This window comes from Aotus nancymaae, unplaced genomic scaffold (assembly GCF_030222135.1).
Source record: "Aotus nancymaae isolate 86718 unplaced genomic scaffold, 86718_ANA_hifiasm-v0.15.2.pri h1tg000008l, whole genome shotgun sequence".
In the NCBI taxonomy this organism is placed as follows: domain Eukaryota; kingdom Metazoa; phylum Chordata; class Mammalia; order Primates; family Aotidae; genus Aotus; species Aotus nancymaae.
The window spans coordinates 23,955,064-23,976,349 of record NW_026988419.1 but is presented as its reverse complement, the minus strand read 5'-3'; the positions used below and the strand labels follow the sequence as shown (position 1 = coordinate 23,976,349).

The window sequence follows — 21,286 nt, the reverse complement described above, 5'->3', positions numbered from 1 at the left end:
ATAGGGGCACTAATCACCTTCCAAAGGCCCCACCTCCAAATATCATCACATTAGGAGATTAGGATCTCAACCTATGAATTTAGGGAGGAGGGGACATAAGCATTCAGTCTATGGCAGGATCACAATGCACGAGTTTTATTATTTTTGATTAAACATCTCTTAAGAGCAATGGTAGTATTTTAGGAGCAGAATGTGTTAAAAATTATTTTTGGTTAGTTGTTTTAGAATATAAGCATAGGACTTCTACTTTAAATAACTATAAACTTCTACTTTAAATAAGTGTAAAAGAAAAATAGGACATAATTTTGGCGTTTAATATTTTTTAAAATAAAATGTAGAACATATTTTTAAGTTTAAAGTTTTATTATGTGTAACCCTCATACATTGTAAATGGATGTGTTTCAGTCAGTGCATTTTATGGAATGAGGAACAAGTCACTTCGGACTTTATCCTCCTCCTTAGTGAAAGAAAAGGCCAGATTGTTCAACTGATTTAACTTACTGTATATTTTTCTCTTCTTCTTTTAGATTTTATTGATCTAATCCAAAGTGTCTTATAACTTCTGGCTGGAATTAAGGTCAGTACTGTATTTGTGTCAATCATGAATAAACTGTGAAATAAAATAAAGGCATTGTGGGTTTTTAGATAGCTGGATCAGAAATATGCTTGCAATGTGTGGTAAAAGCTCAAATTTAGGAAAAACTGGATATATTTCAGAGTTGATCTACTAGCAAACATGGTTCCCTGAGCAGTGTTTGTTTTTCTAATTAGTATAATTTATTTGGTTATTGAATGCTGAATTTATTTCATCTTACTAGCTGAGTTTTGATTAATGAAAAAAATCCAACTCAAATTCACTCATTTAATTAACAGAAATATTGAAATAATTACTTCTTGGAAAGCTGGTTAACATTTTCAAGAATGATCAGCTGTCTGAAGTTGCAGGAAAACATTTTGAATTCCACAATTATATACCCACAGAGAATACATTTCCTAAAGAGGGCAGAGTTGAAAATGTACTTCTCAATAAAAATTTCAGTTAGCTGAGAGTTAAGACGTCATTCCTTTTGTTCTGTGCTTTCATTAATTGGCTTTTTTTTGAGACTCGAAACTAGCTTAACTGAGTTTAGAGTAATAACAGAACCTCAGAAGGCCCTCACAGCAATAAGTTTGGGATATTATTTATGCCTTCTATTTTTTTTTGAACGTGTATTCAGATTTTTTTTTTAAAAAGGCAACTAAACACTGAATGAAATGAAGACTTTTATTGCTTATAAAAGAACAACATGCCAGGTGTTGCTAAACTTTTTGTATAGACTTTTGATTAATAATTAACATAAAGGAAAACATTGGCTTTTCATGTTCCCTTACACTAATCAGGAATTTTCCATTGAAAGCCCATATTTAACCCTTCAGATTGCAGTGTCTGTCATACAATAGGCACTCTGTAAATATGTACCTTTTCTGGCCCCAATTCTGACCTCACTTTCCTACAACCAAATACACATAAACACACAGACACAGGCAGACACACACACACACACACACACACACACTCTCTCTCTCTCTCTCTCTCTCTCTTTTCTCTCTCTCTCTCAGATGAAAAACTCCTATTATTTCTCTTTTCAAACTGTGCTTTCCTATCTTTGAAATCTGTATAGAGTGAAGCAAATAGATTAAAATCATGCCTATAGATAACTGGCAACTCAATAGAGAAAAAAGGTGAAATGTCTGCAAGTGTTGATTTGAAGTCTGCTTATAAACTATATTTTTTATTAGGTGTTTTTATATAGTTCAAGGTCAAATTTATTAAAGTCTCTTTTTTATTCATTCCTTAGTGTATACTATGGACATTTGTGAACATTTAAATGTGTAATTTTTTAAAAGACGTTTTGAACTTTTTTTTCTATCCCATCCACCTACAAAACCAAAATTACAAGTAGAATGAGATTTTTGTAAAGTATACATCAATGAATTAGTAATATTTTCAATGCACAGAGTTAAGTTTTAATTATAAATCTGTATTACAGGTAAACCATACCTTTCTCTTTTTAAATAAGAAGTAAACTCTTCCCTTTCTGATTTTTATTTTATAGTTGATATGGTAACCATGGCAATTTCCAATCTCATCTTGCTCTGACCACTTTCCAGAAAGAAAGAAAACTGAAAAGAAAAGATTTTTGTTAGATTATTTAAAAAAACAACTGACAGTTATGCAGAAACATTTTTCATAATCTGATCCCCTAACCATCTTCCTCTTGGAGATTTCTGTTGTGGGAATATGAATATTGAGTATATTTGGTCAAGATGACTTGCCTATTTTCAAATAAATATACCAGTGAAAATAAAGTATACATAAAAATGGAAACATGTTTAAACCTCTCTTACTACCAGGTCTTCCCACTGGATATGTGTGGTTTAGTACAATTAGTATGGTTTTCCCTTCTATCTGGAAATGAAAATAACATTAAATTACATTTGGTCAATCAGTTATCTAAATCACATTTTATAAAAGTGACTAGATGTAGTAAGTCTCTTAAAAATATATTAAATCACCAGAAATAGCCAAGTTATCAAAACAGAATATATGTAATAGAAATTACCATTCTTTTTTCAACTATAACTAAGTTCTTTTGGTTTAAGATAAAAGAGTTTCCCTCCCAGAAAAAGTGTGTTTTTCTGTAAAAATATTAGCTGAGCAGAGTAACTAGTGTTTCCAGATAAAAGCAAGCTACCAATAGGGATCCATAAAATAGGACATTAGAAATGCCATTGCAATATTTTATTAGTTTTGTGATACATGTAATTTTACATTAAATTATGTAAAATTAAGTGATTCTATAGTTAAATTGATGGCATTTTTTTTCTTGGTAGTAAATGAGGTGTGTCTTGTAATGAACGGTATCTTAGATTTTATAAAACACAGTATCACTAAATTTAGACTGGAAACGTGTTTTAGGCTCCTAAAGTTATTCCCGCCCCCCCAAAAAAGTCAGAAAGAAGTCCAGAAACAAGGAAGGTAAATTTGGCACTGATTCTTAGCAACATTTTAGACCACACTTTTTGCCTTTTTAAAAAAAATGTGTACTGGTTTTTCTGATCAACTTCTTTTTCTTTATTATTAATACTGCTACCAGCATTTTGGTATATTTTCCTCCAGTTTTTGTTGTGGTTTGTTTTCACAAAAGTGAAGTTAAATTTTCTATTCTATATATTCCAGTTACTTGAAAAGGTGATTTTTAATGACTCTGTGATATACTATCCTATGGATATTTCATAATTGATTTCACCATTTACTCACCATTGTTGGACATTCAGATTGTTTTTTAATATCTCACTATTTTAAATAGCACTGCAGTAAATATCCTACTAAAATGTTTGTCACTGCTGACATTGTACTTAGCATCAATTTGTAGAAGTGGGATTATGTAGTATAAAGAAATAAGTATGCTTGATGTGACTAACATGTACATTGTGAGTGTTCCCCAAAATTATGGTACCAGTATGCACTTCACTGGTAGCAGAGGCAGTCTGAGTTTTGCAATATCCATGCCAATGTTGGAACTAGGACTTTAAAAATTTCTCTCAGTTCGATAAGCAAATGATGATTTCTCAATTTTAGAGTATAAAATAGGAAACAGATGCTTATAAAGGAATATTCATGGGTCATTAAAAATATCAATCTAAACAGCATATCTTGTTTTTTAGATAGAATTACTAAGTAATGTTAATTTCGTTGGCTCTGCCACTCTCAGCTTGGAAAGGCTCTTTGATCTTATGCTGTTGAAGACAGAATCAGAAGCTAAATGATTTTCATTGTTATAAAGATAGATGATCATGTTAACTATTTTAATTATAGTTTTCTTGAGAAAGAGGTTGAGGACCCTGAGGAATGGGACAAGGGAGACTATCTTTAATAGAGTTTTCAAGTTTACTTACAGTGGAGATACTGCTTAACAAGTTATATGAAGTGCAGTAGCTTTTCTGGAAGTGTTTGGAATGCTATGAGCAGAAAAGAACTAAGATTATTCTACAAAGCAGAAGTGAAATGTCATATTGCATGCTAGCTAGTGCTTAGATATTTTATAAATTTCTCCCCTTAAAAATTTAAAAATAGATTACTTTTCTAGATTGATACTGTCTTTTAGTCTCATTTTGCAAAATCGAAAGTTAAAAAGAAAATATTGTATATAACAGGTTGCTATTTTGTATCCATTTCTTCTTCATCCTATAAACTAACCCTTTATCCTTCCTCTTATGCAGTCAGTACTTAGCATACATATTCCATGAAGACCCTACCTTCAATAGCATCCTATCTTGCTCCCAAAGAGAAATCATGTTCTTCAGACTGACACCTAGTGCTAAGGATACATTGCTTAACACAAGGCTGTCAGTGCTATAAGACTTCCCCTGTCTTTGCAATGGCACTTGACTTCTATTAAAGTATTCTGGTAGTATTTGTTGAAGCATCCAGGTTTGAAATTAGATGAATTCATGCTTTCTCAGTGCTTAGAATTCTTAATGAGACGATTTCCTATGTTTTTGTTTGTTTGTTTTGTGGTTGTTTTTTTTTTTTTTTTTTTAAGAGATGGAATCTCCCTCTGTCATCCAGGCTGGAGTATAGTGACATAATCATAGCTTACTGCAATCTCAAACTCCTGGGCTCAAGTGGTACTCTCATCTCAGCCTCCTGAGTAGCCTAGGACTAAAGGTGTGAGCCACCATGCCTGGCTATATTTTTAATTTTTTTGTAGGGACTGAGTCTCACTCTGTTGTCCAGGCTGGTCTCAAACTCGTGGCTTAAAGCAATCCTCTTGCTTCAGCCTCTTAAAGTGCTGGGATTACAGGCATGAGTCACTATGCTTGGTCAATTGCCTATGATTGAATCATTAATATTTATCTGAAATTATTTATCAAAGCCCTGATTTTGATGCCATGCTCCAAAACAGTATGGATGCTGTGCTTCCTTTTTACCTGGATCTGGTCCTTCCTCCTAATTCTAATCTGTTCCTCTGGTTTAACATCTGATGCCCTCTATGCTTCTAGATTGCTAAGCTGCTTGCGATGTCCCTTGGTCAAGCCCTCTGATTTTATTATCTGCAAAATGGAGACAAAAATAACTTCTACTTCATTTCAAGACTGAATGACATACTATTTTCAATCTTAAAAATTGTAGCTTTTAATCTACTTTTAAGTCCTCTATCAAAATATGCTAATTATTTTGATTATTACATATTGTATACTTGTATCAAAACACCACATCGGGTCTGATAAATATGTACAATTATAATAAATAAACAAATTACATTTTGAAGCAAAAAAGACTCTTAGAACAGTGTCTGGCATATGGTGATTGCTAAATAAATGGGAGTGTTTGCTCCATTGAGCTTTAAAAACAAACAAACAAACAAATGCTCTATTAAAGTCTTTTTTTCTAGATTTTACATGTGTAATAAATTCTGATGCTTCTCTTAAAACAGAAAATAAAATTAATGAGGATCTTTAACCTATTGTTATAAAAGCTTCAAAATATATAAATGAAAGAAGCCAGAAGTTTTATATATATATATATATATATATTTTTTTTTTTTAATGTTTCTTTTATAGAGATAGTGCCTCACTCTGTTGCCCAGACTAGAATAGAGTGGTACAATCATAGCTTACTATAATCTCAAACTTCTGAGTTCAAGTGAGTCTCCTGCCTCAGCCTCCTGAGTAGCTAGGACTATGATAGCATACACCAGCACACCCAGCTAATCTTTTATTTTATGCTTTCTGTAGAGACAGGGTCTCTCTATGTTGCCCAGGCTGGTCTTGATCTGACATGAAGTGATCCTCCTGCCTTGGCTTCCCAAAGTGATGGGATTACAGGTGTGAGACACTGCACCCGACCCAATATATGTAATTTTATACTGTATTTTACACTGGCCAGAAAGTAACTTCTCTGTGCTCCACTGAGAAGTAGTATATCTTTCATTAGAGATGCTGTTCACCAACTAAGTAGCATATTGCACAACTAAGCTGACTTACACTTAAAGAAAATAACAATGTAGAAAATGCGAATACTCTAATGAAATAGAAAGTGGGGAGAGGAGGATTTTTTTTTTTTTTTTTAGACGGAGTTTTGCTCTTGTTGCCCAGGCTGGAGTACAATGGCACAATCTTGGCTCACCGCAACCTCTGCCTCCTGGGTTCAAGCAATTCTCCTGCCTCAGCTGCCCAAGTAGCTGGGATTACAGGCGTGTGCCACCATGCCCGGCTAGTTTTTTGTATTTTTAGTAGAGATGGGGTTTCACCATGTTGGCCAGGATGGTCTCGATCTCTTGACCTCTTGATCTACCCACCTCGGCCTCCCAAAGTGCTGGGATTACAGGCATGAGCCACTGTGCCTGGCCTAGGAGGATGTTCTTAATGTCTAACCATTAAGCTTCAGTGCTTTGAGCTTCTCAGAATCAAGACAAACTTTTGATTAGCATCTTGGTCAACTTCCAGTACCTTCTCAGGGAGATGCTTTTCTCTTCCAACTTGCTTCATGTTGCTTCACACATTTCTTAGAGACTTGTTATGTTTTATGTTAGGATTATATCTGGATACGTCCATTCTCCATTAGCAGCCCACAGGCTTTTTAAGGAGAAACTGGGGCCTTTACCCTTATGGGTGGTATTGCAGTAGGGCCTTGGAGGAAATGGACACTTAGGAAATGCTTATGTAATGAGTTATAAAGATGTAAAACAAAAATAAACAATTGTATTACATATGAAGACTATAGAGCTACATATATGTGCATATATTCATGTATGTTATAATCATTAATCACTATATCCTCTCGATAATGAAAAAAGTTGAGCAAAAAAGGGAGGACCTTAAACAATAATCACCTCAAAGACATTTGAAGCAGCAATAATTATTAGGTTTAATTTGGGAAATTTAGAAAACTAACAGTATGAAAAAGGTGATTATTTTGTCATTTTATTTTATTCCCACATTTAGCATAGTACAATAATATATTTGTATTAAAAAACATATTCAGGATGCTAATGATTAGATTTACATGTGATACAAAGTGTCTTTGACATTCTGCAAAGATTTATAGAATGCCCAATTATTTGTTTACCGCTTTAAGGAGAAATACAAATCTGCCAAAATCACATTTCAAACTGGAAAGATCATTTAATCCTTAGAATAATTTAATTTCTCTTGTGCAGCTTTCTGAAATTTGATGCATCATAAACATGTATTTTCTTCTTTTAATAGAAAGTAATCCTTTCCTGTTAAAAACATTACTATCAAAGAATTAGCTCATGACATGACTTAGAACAGAAGAGGTCGGGAGTAGATTGAAGTGAGGGTGGCAGACAAACTTGCTATCCCTCCTCATTTTTTTGTATGACCTAATGAAGAATCTTGGAGATACGTGCTTCCAGAATTGCTCTTATTTTTACAACCTTGACATACTGAGGAAATAGGCGTGTTGATGCCATGAAAGGTGAATATGAAAATACTACCTACTGGAAGAATCTTAAAGAACAAGTATTGGATCTGTGGTGGTTTTTCCCCCGTTATGTGGGAAAAGAATGCTGTAGCTCATTCTTTATTTCTTAACTAAATGTAGTATCAAATGACTGCAAAAGACAACCAATGGCTATGTTTTCATACAAACCCCATGCTTATGAAATCAATCCTTGGATTTAATTCACTGACCAGCTAATCTTTATTCTTTTCCTAAATTCATCTGAAAAAAAGAATTATTCCAAAGAATAACACAGCTGATCTCTTTCTAGCCCATTTATGTCATTAAAGAGTATTATAGCTTAAATATAGGTCTTATATCTTATTAGGGTAGTTTGGAGGATTTAAAAAACAAAATAAATGAATTTCTTTATTATGTAGGAAATTCTTTGTATTCTACTTATTGCAGAGTAAGAACTTTATAGTAGCAAAAGGGATAAACTTTCTTGTTCCTCTATAAATCAACATGAGACTTGTTCTCAGATGAATGATAAAGCTTAACAAGTCTCATATTGATTAATTAAAATCCATTGTATATTAGAAAAAGGAATATGGCCTATAATACACATATGTGATAGATAGATAAATGGATATGCATGCTGGTTTCAGATAGTTTTACCAATGCACAATACAAGGGCTTTACTTTTAGGCGTGGCTTCTGAGTCATTCCTGTTGAAGAGGGTAAAATTGTGTGACTTTTCTGAGCTAATCTTTCCCAGTTATTTACTAATATAAAATGTTAGTTGAAAAATAATTTGCCATAACAAACTAGCATAGATTAAGTTTCATTCCATATTATTCAGTGTCTTATGGTTATCAACTTTGGGTTACTTTAGAGTCTTCATTTTCTTTCTTTCAACCATTTCAAATCTAATTAGTGAAGAGTTGAATAAAAAAAAACCCTGAATGCATTACACGTGTACATCTATATCTATCTTCTTCCTTTCTCTCATTTATCTAAAGTTTTATGTCTGTCAAAGTTTGTAGTTCAAAACTATAGCAAGTGATCACTTAGTACATTCCTTTTTGAATATTAATAGGTGTATTAGTCCATTTTCACACTGCTATAAAGAACTTCCCTGAAAATGGGTAATTTATAAGGAAAAGAGGTTTAACTTGACTCACAGTTCCTCATGGCTGGAGAGACCTCAGGAAACACAATCATGGTGCAAGGGGAAGCCGGCACTTTCTTCACCTTCTTCACAAGGTGGCAGGAGGGAGTATGTGTGAAAACGAGGAAGTGCCACACTTTAAAACCATCAGCTCATGTGAGAACTCACTCATGAAAACATCATGGGAGAAACCATGCCCATGATTCAATTACTTCCTACCTGGTCCCTCCCCTAATATGTGGGGATTACAATTTGAGGTAAGATTTGGGTGGGGACACAGAGGCAAACCATATCAGTAGGTATTTGGAACTTTAAGTACTATTGTCTTCATTTTATGAATCGAGAAACTTAGTCATTAAACCAGACACAATTTTTAATTTTTATTTATTTATTTAGAGACAGAGTCTTACTCTGTCGCCCAGGCTAAAGTACAGTAATGTGATCATGAGTCACTGCAGCCTTGACCTACCCAGCTCAAGTGATCCTTCCAGCCTTAGACTCCTGAGTAGCTGGGGCCACAAGTGCGCACCACCATGCCAAGCTAAACTTTTTTTCTTTCATTTTTTGCAGAGATGGGGGATCACTATATTGCCTAGACTGGTCTCTAGCTCAGGCTCAAGCAATCCTCCCACCTCAGCCTCTCAAAGTGCTGAGATTTCAGGTGTGAACTGCTGCACCTGGCCCAGATAGAATTTTTATAAACAGAGTATTCCTCTGTGAAGTGTATTCGTTCTTAGAAATACAGAAAAGTCTTTTATGGATTACCAATAAGTAGAAAAATACATATTTACCCAAATGTAACTACTTGCCTGTGATATACATCATTTAGTGATGGCTTAAACTATAAGATATTGATCTTCAGAATGATAAAGAGAGTGGGCTTGATATCATTTGCTTAAAGATGCTTCACCTATAGAATGAAAATACTTTTTCCACCTTTTTCTCAAAACTATTGCCTTCTATTGGTGTCCTGCCAGAAGTAGCTCTCTGGTACAATACTAAAGTGCAAATAAAGGCTGGTCTGTTTTTAAAAAACAGCTATGATGGCATCTTTAAGGGGTTTTAAGTCAGCCATAAGGAGTATCAGACCAACAGAGGAGAATAAATTAAACAATGGGAATAATAAAAGGGAAGGGGTAATGAACTTACTGAAAATAAAGGTATAAGAATTTCCTCCTTTAAAATTTGTTTAAATTTTGGTAACATGGGATAAAAATGTATCAGTGAGGAGGGTGTTTAACTTGACAGTCAACTTCATAGTTGCAAACCATTTCAAATTTCACTTTAACTTCTCATTATCCCTTAGAAACTGTAAGGACTAATTTAGACCATCTGGCTACACTATCACAGAGGGAGGACTTGTACACTTAGGGTGCCCCTTGGGGTTCCCTACCTATTTGGAAATTAAAATGTAAATTACTATTGTAGTAGGTTAGAGGGGTGTACTGGCAGATACTTAATTTCCTTAGCTGAAATTAATGCTCAGAGAGAGATTGTACTTACATATTCAGGCTAGGCTATTATATAGGTACTTCAATGGAGTGAAATTACCTTTTCTTCTATTTCATACAAGTGTACAACATAAAAATTACATAATCTTCCATGTCAATAATTACTAAAGTTACCTTAAAATATTGTATGCTACTGAATGATTATGTATATACTGGAAATGTATACCCCACAGGGTATTTACCAAGTTTCTCTATCAGACATCATCCTCCCTCTTCCACCATGTCTGGAACTGCAACTGCTGTGTTCCTCTTTCATTGTAGGGACTAAATAGATATTTATTAATTTTTTGATTTTCTTATATTTAGATAGGTTTCGTAAATTTTCTTTTTGGTGATCACTGAAGTTCTCAGAAACAGAGTAGCAAAAGTTATTTTAACTTTGTGCTTAGAAAATAGGGATAGCCAGGCGCGGTGGCTCAAGCCTGTAATCCCAGCACTTTGGGAGGCCGAGGTGGGCGGATCACGAAGTCAAGAGATCGAGACCATCCTGGCCAACATGGTGAAACCCCGTCTCTACTAAAAATACAAAAATTAGCTGGGTGTGGTGGCGTGCGCCTGTAGTCCCAGCTCGGGAGGCTGAGGCAGGAGAATTACTTGAACCTGGGAGGCGGAGGTTGCAGTGAGCCGAGATTGTGCCACTGCACTCCAGTCTGGCGCCTGGCAACAAAGACTCTGTCTCAAAAAAAAAAAAAAGAAAATAGGGATACTCTTCACCTTTACATAAATATAAAGAGGATGCAAATGTCAAGTACTTCACTGATCAAGAAGAAAACTTTTAGAAATATAATGTGGTTTGTCACCACAATGTGTAGCATGGTGCCAGCAGATGGCATAAAAAGTGTTTAAAATGTGATGTGATTTGGTTTTGCTTTCAGAAAGTTTTCTCAAGTAAATGGTTTCTCTTTGGATTAGCATAGTATCTTTTTCATTTCTGTGTCATGGATTGCTTAGAGAAAGTTTTTACAAGTTCGTTATCTATCTTGTAAAGCCCACACAATTGTAGTTTTTGAAATGTATCTCTTTATTTCATCATTTCAACACAGCCATAAATGGTATCCCACGTAGATATTCAACAATGTACCATTTACTAGGACATAGGAGTTCAAGTCATCAGCTAATATGGCCCCTTGTGGAAATACACCACTTTATGGAGTGGAAGGGCAAGGGAAGCCAGTAGGGAGAAGAAGTATGCTCAAGAAATAGAAAAGTATCTATAAAGAAATCCTATCCATGAGGTGAATGATAGTCAAACAGATTTTTTTAATAAAAGAAAAAATAAAAAGTAAAACAGCCTAGATGATAACACATTTTTATCCAAAGTCCAGACTTTAGAAAACCAAATTACATTCTTTTGTCTCATAGTTTTAACGGCATGCATTTTTATAGGGGAAAGAGAATTTGTACACAATATATTTCTAAATCATGGTCTGCTCTCTGTACTCTCAGAATTAAGTCTTTTCATATATGAAGTAAACCTACATCAGAAGGTGCAGTTCCAATACAAGAGTGGTTATTAATAAAACAAGTAGTGAGGATCCAGTGGTAGTTCATTTGAGAGCAAGATTCTGTGAATGCTTTAAATGTGTTAACAGTGGTTGCTTTGCTCTGCAATAGCTTACAGTCAAGAGGGGAAAACTAATGCATATAAATAGCAACTAATACATGATGATACCATCAAATACTAAGTACAGATATAACTTTGTACAGTGATCCAGAGAAGATATAATTCACTGTGATTTTGAAGGACGAAATTTTTTAAAAGGAATTTTCTGCTGGCTTTATAGGTAAATAGAATTTAAATAGCCACAACAGAGAGTTAGAGGTACAGAAAGAAGGACATTTCTTGAAAGGCTCTGTGGAAACCAAAGCACACATATGGGAATTAGGACCCGGAAGTTGAGAAACCTGAACAGAGGGTGCAGGACAGGTTTACTCTGGACCTATATTCTGCCTCTTCTTTCCTTCCCTTTTTCTCAGTCTTCCACTCTTTTTCCCTACAAATATTTGTTGAATTACTTCTATGTGTATCTGTTCTTTAACTGTGAGCAGAAACCCAACTCATCATGAGATTTTCATTCTCTCTTCATGCACACAGAATAGTTACATAGATATATACTGTTGTGAATGTCTGTTTCAAAAGCTTCCTTTAATGAAAGTATAATTTTGTAGTAGGTTTTATGAAACTAAAAAAATAAACATTGATATCTCAACACATGGGAACTAGATGTTCCAACTAAGCCTCTTGATGACTGTAATTATTTTATTTTGGCACTAATATTACCAAGCTTGCTTATAATTAAAGATAAATGAAATTGTAAAATTAACTACTTTATCTCTTTATTTAAATTTCAGATGGGAAATCTGGAATTTTACTATTTATGTCCTATGTTAAATATCTAAAAGGGCTCTACTACAGGGAGATGGATTAATTAAAATCAAAATTGTTGAGGGAATATAATTAAAAACAAAATCTTATCTCAATCCAGAAATGCCCTCCACCAAAGTAATAGAAAAAGAAAACACTTTTATTATTAAGCATTAAACCAGAATGTGACGAACATTACAGGCAATCCACTAAGAGGTTGTAAAGACCAAAAGAAACCTCACTCTTTTATATTGCCAAGTAGGTGTAGCCAAGAGTGGTGTTATACACCTGCTTTCAAGATAAGCAATAACCACTCCTCAAGTAAAAGGACATGACAGCACCATCCTAAATTCAACAGGTAACTGGATCATTTGTGTTAGCTAATTGATCATCTAACACAGGTGATCATCTGTGTTAGCTAATTGGCTTGCTCGAAAGAGAAACAAATTTCTTATACCTTTATGACAGGAAGTTTTGCAACTTGGAGCAAGGATAACTCTGAAATTAGGCTCCTACCTCCCATAGGAATTGGGAGATTAGGGAGCTGTCTCCCTTGATGTTTGCATTTCAAAAAGATAGCTCCAAGGTCCTTGAGAAAACATTCCTGAGTTGTGAGGCTAATAGGAGGCTTAGTTAACCATCATTAAGATTTACATAAATTTGCAAAGGACAAGGAAAGAAATTCTAAAAGAAAAGGGAGAGTAGAAAGCAGTCTCTATCTACCCTTGTTTTCAGCAGAGAGATTCACATCTCTTATTTTCAAGTTTGTATTTGTCTTTACGGTGTAAAATGAATGAAATAATTGCTTTTTAAGAAAGTAGTCAACGGATATTTTGGTATCTTTTTTTTTCTAAGTATAATGTCAGTATGTTCTAAAACAAAGAAAAAATAGGCTTAAAATGGAGAGATTTATGTAAATTGATCACTGCTCCCTTCACCCTCATAATAACCTGATTGCTGGATAAATTATTGGGAGAAGTACTGCTCATATTTGGCTTTTTCAAGGGAAGGCAGACCTTGTGGAGAGCACAATGGATCATATAAAAAGGTCTTAAATTTCTACTTGAAATGTGTTTGAGACTGGACATTCACAGCTTTCTGGTGCATTTAACTTAAACTCTGCTCAACTGCAAGATCTCCAGTGCTCATTCAAATGCTAATGTGGGCCATCTGCCTCCCCATCTCCACCCTTTTTTAATAGCAGGAACAAGCTGAAGGTCATGTGACCCTAATTACTGCAATTATGAGATTTCTGGGAGTAATCACTTAGGTTGCACCCAGAGTGAGCATCTGCTGATGATAAATAGATCAGGAGATTACTAAAGACAGGCTTCCCTATAAGACATCCAGTGATTAATTTCTTGATATATATACATATGCGCAGTTAAAATCCATATGCTCTAATAAAAGCATTCTTTTTCCCCACACTTTTTCCTAAAATGCCTCTTTAAAATTTGGTAGGAACAACATAAAATGCATATTTTTGTGTGTGCAAATATAATTAGAATTCTAAAGAGGGACATGAGGAAGATATTCTAATAATGACTAATAATGAAGAAGCGGCCTTCACCTACACAAATTTTAGTTCTCTGGGCAAGGAGAAAAGAATGTCACAAGGGCTTAATCTTTCCAGCAGAAGGATTAATATTTTGTTTTGTTTTATTTTTATTAATTTTGAGATGAAGAGCTGATTTCCAATAGTAAGGGTATGTGTTTAAGGAAAGATTTTCAGGCCACTTAAGACCTTCTGAGGCCCATTCCTTAGTGAGATGAACTATTTTCCCTTTCATAAGGCCATTTGCTTATTAAAAGGTGGCTGTTTCACAGGATATTTTTTCACAGTATTGTTTACCTTGCTCCCTATTACTTATTTTTCTTATTATAAAGGACTTACAGTTTTAAATTTTATTGTGTATTAATTGGACTTATTTTTAACCTCTCCCATCTCATGCAGTAATTTTTGAATGACACACTGTCCATGCTAAATATCATGTTGGGAATGTGGCAGTACTTTTGCAATATCATTGGTTGGTCTCCCCATGTTGGTTAATGACAATGACATTAAAAGTTATGCATAGTATCTTTCTTCTTTTGAAAATCTCTCCTTATGCCAATTGGTCTCTTTTGAAAATCTCTCCTTATGCCAATTGGTCTCCCAAAGTATGGTTTACAGCTTCTTATAATTTCTTTATAGTACTGAGGCAGGCTAAGCTTATTTCCAGTCTGTGTAAAATGACACTGAATGGATTATTTATTCATTAAACAAATGCTTTCTTAAGCACCACATCCTGCAGAGAACAAGACAGACACAGTCTTGCTCACTTTTATTCAGGTGGCAACAGCCTTCCATGTACATGCATGTACTTTACAAAACACACTGATGTGATGCACCAAAATATTATGTATCATTTGCTAAATGATTTAACCTCATTTATTAACAACTTCAAAATACATCAATTGATGGTTTTTAAACGTGGTTTGGGGAAGCACCTGTCCAATCTTTCTTTGACAAAAGAGCAAAAGAGGACCTCCTCTTTTGTCGTTACTAGGATATGATTCAATGTCTTCTTCAGGCACAAGGGGGGTTTGATTTGATTGTAACCCTTTTCTCTCCTTTTTATCTGTCTTTATGCTTCCTTCCTTGCTTCTTGTAAACTCTTTAATCTTATTTCAAAAAAAATTTTTAAAGCTGCTTTAGTTGTTAGGATTCATATTTTTCTCTTCTAACTTTTCAGAGAAAGAACAGCTAATAGACTTTGCACATTGGCATTCTGTCAGCTGGGACCCTATGCCTTTCAAGGATAACATCAAAAGCGCATTCATTATCCATCTGAACTGATAAACCAGGAGATTGGGATTTTGTGATCAATACACTTTACATGGTCCATTCTGTAGCATGTTTTAAAGGAGAAACTGTTTGCTAAATTCTCTAATTGTTGTTTTCACAAGTACTAAAGCCCTCATGGTATTATTTGTCCAATAAAATGCTAGATTAAATATGTAACAGTGTAGTTCAGTTCAGCTTTGTAAGACTTCATATTAATTAAATCATAAATCACACAAAAAATCTTTTGACAAGCCACATTTTTAGAGTTTGGGTTCAGAAAATATTGTTTTCATAAATAAAATTCAAATGGAGGAGAATTTGTTCATTCACTTTTAAAGAAGCAGCAAAGACCTCTGTCGATCTACTTCTCACACTGGATATAGAACAAAATTCAGCATCATTTTAACCAATGTCCCATTAGGATTCATAGGCCTCCATTTTTTTTTTTTCACCAGCTGGATCTCAGCTGTGAAATGAGAAAAATACATTAAGTCAAGACAGTAACATAAATTCTAAGGAACTAATCATATTAGAAAGACATGGCCATACACTTCTGAATCAAGGCAGAGCCCTGTAAATATATCCAGTGCAAAACCAATGGCACCTGTCACAAAATAGCATTTTGAACCTAAAAACAGGAGGATCATAGATGAAAGAAAATAAAATGATTTGGAAGAAGTCTTGCAGATTGGCATAGGTGAGACCTAAATCATACTGAAGTAGTTGACAAGTCATAAACCTCAAGTTGAAGAAAATATTGACCCTTCTTATATGATGTTTCAAGAAATGTTTGTGACAAATAGGTTTTAAAAATAACCTTTGGAAGTGCTGTATAATCAAGTATTGTATCTCTGATTAAGAGTTCAAATCCATATGTGAAATAAGTTTCAAAATAATTAATATGTGTAAGAAGCCTGCACTTATAGGACTCTGCAGTTGCAGGGACGTGGCCTAAGACCCCAATCCAGGAATTTGTTTAAAGTTCCATGTGGAAGTTTTTCTTTTTTTTTAATTTACTCCTGGTAAAATTTTAACATTTCCTCATTCAGGGAAAGTATCACTTGATTGTGCCCCCTCAGTAATAAATCGGTTGCATTTAAAATGTTACAACTTATGCAGGAAACCCAGACCATTGATTCAAAGAGACATCAACTAACTCATTGAAGCCCACAATTATTGGTGTTGGAGTAAGTGTAGTTGTGACTCTAATAAATTTATAGTTGTGTTTTCCTATTTATGGTTGCCAATATTGGTCTTTAGATAGGATGTATTATATACATAAAAACCTGGTAAGGAACAAATTAAAATCTGACATTTGTATTCAGCTTAAATTAGTTAAGTCAGTAAATGGTTCTTCATCCTCATTTCCTGCCATCTCTCCTCCATTTATTCTACATGTTTTTTTCTATTAGAAGTGAATGCTTAGACCTCAGTTACTCAGAACAGTCTTTCCTACACTGGGCTAGATGCCTTCACTGTGCACTCCTGTAACACCCCAAATGCAATCTCTCATGGCATTTTGCTTTATTCTCCTTCCCTAATCAACATGTTTTAAAGATTAATTAGATTCCTAGTTGTTTGAAGTCAGAGACCACACATGCCTTGTCGTTACTGTCTTTCTGGAACTTAGCGCATTGCCTGATACAATTTTGGTGTTTATCATGTTGCCTACATTCACTCTTACTCTAATTGCTGTTGTTGGGTTGCTATTACTACTCCAGTGCCCTGCGTGCCCTTCTCTATTGCTGTCCTGAGCATTCCCTTTCTAACCATCCTGTCTGAGCTCCTCGGCCAAATGTCTTCTGTATGCTGGAGGCTGGACCCAAATGCTAGGCCCTTCTCTTGCCTATCTCTTCCAACTTGCAGGAGCTTCTTCTCCATAGGAGATGCCTGTCATACTCGGCAGTCAAACTGCAATATTTACTTTTGAGGAGCTTGGTAGATAAAAAGAAATCTCTTAAACTGCATGAGACCTATTCAGCTCCATTTGGCTTTTTATTCATTTATTTTTCTCTTTCCAAGTGGTCTGAATCAAAGATTGAAATGCCCTAGATTTCCAGATTTGTCTTCTGTATATTCACTGTTAAGTGCTTAGTGTTGTTTATAATTTAAACATAACTTTTATAAAACTCTATTTTGAAAAGCGATGACTAACTATGGATATACATAAAAAGGATGTTAGCAGAAATGAAAAGTCCCGTTTAAGTCTTTCTTAAGGCTTGTCTCATTTAGACAAACAAAAGTTACATTGTTTGCCTCCTCACTGATGACTGGTACCATTTTTACTTCTCCCATTTGCTAAATATTCAAAATTTATTTGAGATTATTTTTTAAAATGCAGTGAAACAGTGCAGCGCATCAAAAAACTCATATTGTGGTATGAGTAAATGTTGTTTCACAGCTTATTTTAGTATTCTAGAAAGGTTGGCATGGAAACCTTGAGAAGGCATTTTAGATGCTCAGTAATACATAAAGGCTTTCATTTTGAAAATCTTGTTTATCTTATTTATCCCAACCTAGAATCAATTTTAATGGTTATTTGTATCTAATTTTAGGAATATGAATTTTTTCCACAGGCAGAAGTAGCTTCTTTAGTCTTTTTTTTTTTTAAAAAAAAACATGCATAAACCTAAGGAAGTAGGCAGAGTCAGGGAGAGTTTTCAAGAATTAAGCAATATAATTTGCTGGACAGAGATATACATTGGAATCATTTAGATTTGGGTTCAAATGCTTGTTCTTAGTGTTATGATAATTGCTATGTTAATAGCCTCAAAACATGAGATTAAACATTAAGATAATAACAATAAAAGGAAATAAGGTAATACATACAGTATACTATAAAATGTAATATATTAGCAGGTAATGTGTGTCATACACTTGCATAAAGTATACATTCATCAACTTTATTTTTATATGTGTGAAATAATAGAGCAGGAAAAAGAAAAATTCAATAAATTATTTTTATTCAGGGAACTCTTCATCATTCATCTTTTCAGTCTTTCTGTCTTTTGCCTGAACATGGTAAAATGGTGGTTCTATTGAGTCTCATGACATTCACTAATTTATTTATGAGTAAGCTTCTGTGGATTACAACAGGGTGTGAAAAAAGTTAATTTTTTTTTCAATTCACTGCCTGTTGTGTTTGTTATTTGGTTACTGGTAGAGCTCTTACCCTGTGGTAATTAGGGACCATCAGTGTCCCTTGGGATCCAGAGATTGAGGTTTAATTTTTATCTCCTCTGCTAAGTAGCTGTGTTACCTTGAATAAAGAATTTCAAATCTTGAGACCTAGGTTTTCTCGTATATAAAGTAAATGGAGATGCGCCATATGGTTTTTAATATATATTCTAGCTTTTATCTATATTTTCCAATAGGATATTAGAAATTAAATAAAGACTATTCTCTATCTTCTACAGCCCTGACTCTGCCATCTCTGCAGACATGCTCAGAGGCTGTCAAACATTTTGTAAATGACGTTCATTAAGCAAATTAGATACTAATTTTTTTAAAACGTAGAATCATAAAACAACTAGCAAATAAATGACAATTATTTCTAAATTTGTTTTTTAATATAGAGATTAAATGTTCTATCTATATTTAGAAATGACATTTTCTAATTTTACCTAGGCATAAAACAGATTAAAAAATTGGTATAGTCTGTACCAAACTAACCCAGTAATAAAAGTAAGTCATAATGGGAGAATAACCCAAAGGAGCAATTTTCATGTGAATAATTTTCCAGTGTATGAAGAATTGTTATTCACGGAAGGCTAATCTGTTGGCAATGTCTGTTGCTGAGCTGGAGAGGGTTCTGACACAGCAAGCCCTTCCTGTATGGACTGAGCCTTGGAGTGGCCTTGAATTAGATATGAAGATAATTTTGTCTCTGGAAAAGGGTATCATAGCATAATTACATAGACCTTACCCCTCAAAAACTCCAACCCTTCTAACTAAAGCTTTACTAGAAGAATCCCAAAGAAGATAAACTTTCAAAATTCCACTAAATAAAAACTCCATTGTCCTTTCAAAAAACATATACATTCACATGGAATTTTGTATACTTCAGGATTATATAAATAACTTTGTCCAAACTCTTAGTTTCTACATTTCTTTACAATTCCTTTTTTTCCTCCTAAGAAAGTCTGGGGGAAAAAATCTTCTCTATAGTAACGGATTTGTTCCATTTCCTGTCATATTTCTTTTCTTGTGGTTGCTGGTTTCTAGCCAATTCTATTTTTGCATTTATTTTCCCCATTACATTCTGTTTCTTTTTTTTCTTGGTAGAAGAATTTTTTTGTTTTTCATTTTGTCAAAATGGAATTCTTCTCATGTCATGTCATGATTTTGATATTTTCAAAGCTTAAAAAGCAATACAGAGGAGGTTTGTTTACATAATGAAGGATATAATGGGCTTTTTAAAGAAGATCTGATAATTCAGAAAGTATTTTCAACTAGCAGTGGATTAGCAATGCCTACGTTTTTCATAAGTCCCATACTTTTGAGTATAGTCAGCTTGATGCAGCTGTGGTTTAAAAGAGGAAAGTAGGAGTCTAGGAAGTGATCTCATGAAAATGCAGAAAATTAAGAGGTTAGTTACTAATAATATACAAAAGTAAATAGTGTATTTCACTAAATGTCTGAGTGCCGGAGAATTCTGAAAGTGGAGGGAAATCCAATGTAAAGAATATAAAATTAATGTCACATCTGAGCACATAGAGAAGTACAGAAGTGGGAGGCTGGAGACCTTTCTCAGGCTTTTGTGTTTCGGTTTGTTTCCTTTCCTTTTATTTTCTTTTTTTTTAAAGAGCACTCTAGCTTTATTTGGTTAAAATACGTGAACATTCGCTTAAAATATAAGCATTTATAAATTTAAAAGAGCAAGGATTTTCCCTGGGAGCAAATCTTTCCTTAGATCTTTGAAAACTAACCAAATAGTATCTTCTAACTAGATAATCTTCATACTAGATCCATGCAGAAGTGTTAGCTGACCTAAGTCCTATTTGCTGCCACCCTGAAAGTGAAAGAAGGAAGTGCTGCTATAACAAGAACTGTAACTAAATCTAACAGCATCCCTGTTTTCTGATGATGGTCATCATGTGTTAGAAAAGCTTCGATTCATACCCTAGACATAAGATGTGCAAATGTCTTTCCTAAGCTTGATCCTCTATGGCAGATTTATGGATGATGGAAAATAGTAGGGAATCTGTAAAGCCAACTGACTACGAAACCAACAAATACTTTTCCTTCTCTTCCGGTTTGACTTAATTAAACCAGGAGACCTGTATATGAATAGGACAGAGCTCCAGGTAGTTGGATTTTCATGAATTCTGCACCCTCACTATCTGGAGCTCTATAAAGAGATATACTAATCTTTATAAAGATTAGTATAAACTAATCCTGGCATCTGGGGGAAAAGTGATTGCTAAAGTTAAAACATATTAGAATTGTCTCATTTTCTTGTGGCAGCTCTAAGTGTGATATCTGGTGGATATCCTTCCTGTATTGCCCTATGTAAAGGTGAAAAAGAACACTTAATCCTCACCTATTCCACCCTGTATTTTTCTCCATAGCATTTCTATATTACTGATATATCTGATATGTTTTATATTTTTTTGTACAATTAATTATTGTTTTGTCTAACTAGAATGTTTATAGAGCAGGAGCATTTTCTGTTTTGATCACTAATGAGTCCCTAACATCTAGCTGAGTTTTTGGCGCATCATAGGTGCTCAGTGATACCTGTTCAACGAATACGAATCTAGTCACTATTTTCATGCATCCACTGAGGGCTACTGTTCTCTGGTTTTCCCTCACAGCCATGCGTGCCGCCTCTCTTCTTTCTCACCACTTCCCACAATTTCCATCCCACTAGCAACTTTCTTCACAACAATGAGGTTACATACTTGATTAAGGAACTGTCTCTTCTGGATCTTTCTCAGGTGCTTAGTGTGACACCATGTGT

At 34.3% G+C, this 21,286-nt stretch overlaps 1 protein-coding gene across 35 annotated transcripts in view; it reads left to right on the top strand.

Moving 5' to 3' along the window:
- MAP2 (microtubule associated protein 2) overlaps positions 1-21,286 on the top strand; it is a 305,526-nt gene that overhangs the window by 82,579 nt on the left and 201,661 nt on the right. For all 35 annotated transcript variants that reach the window (XM_064373057.1, XM_064373055.1, XM_064373052.1 and 32 more), the window contains one exon: positions 528-577. The gene's annotated coding sequence lies outside the window, so the exon portion shown is untranslated. The remainder of the gene's footprint in view (positions 1-527; positions 578-21,286) is intronic.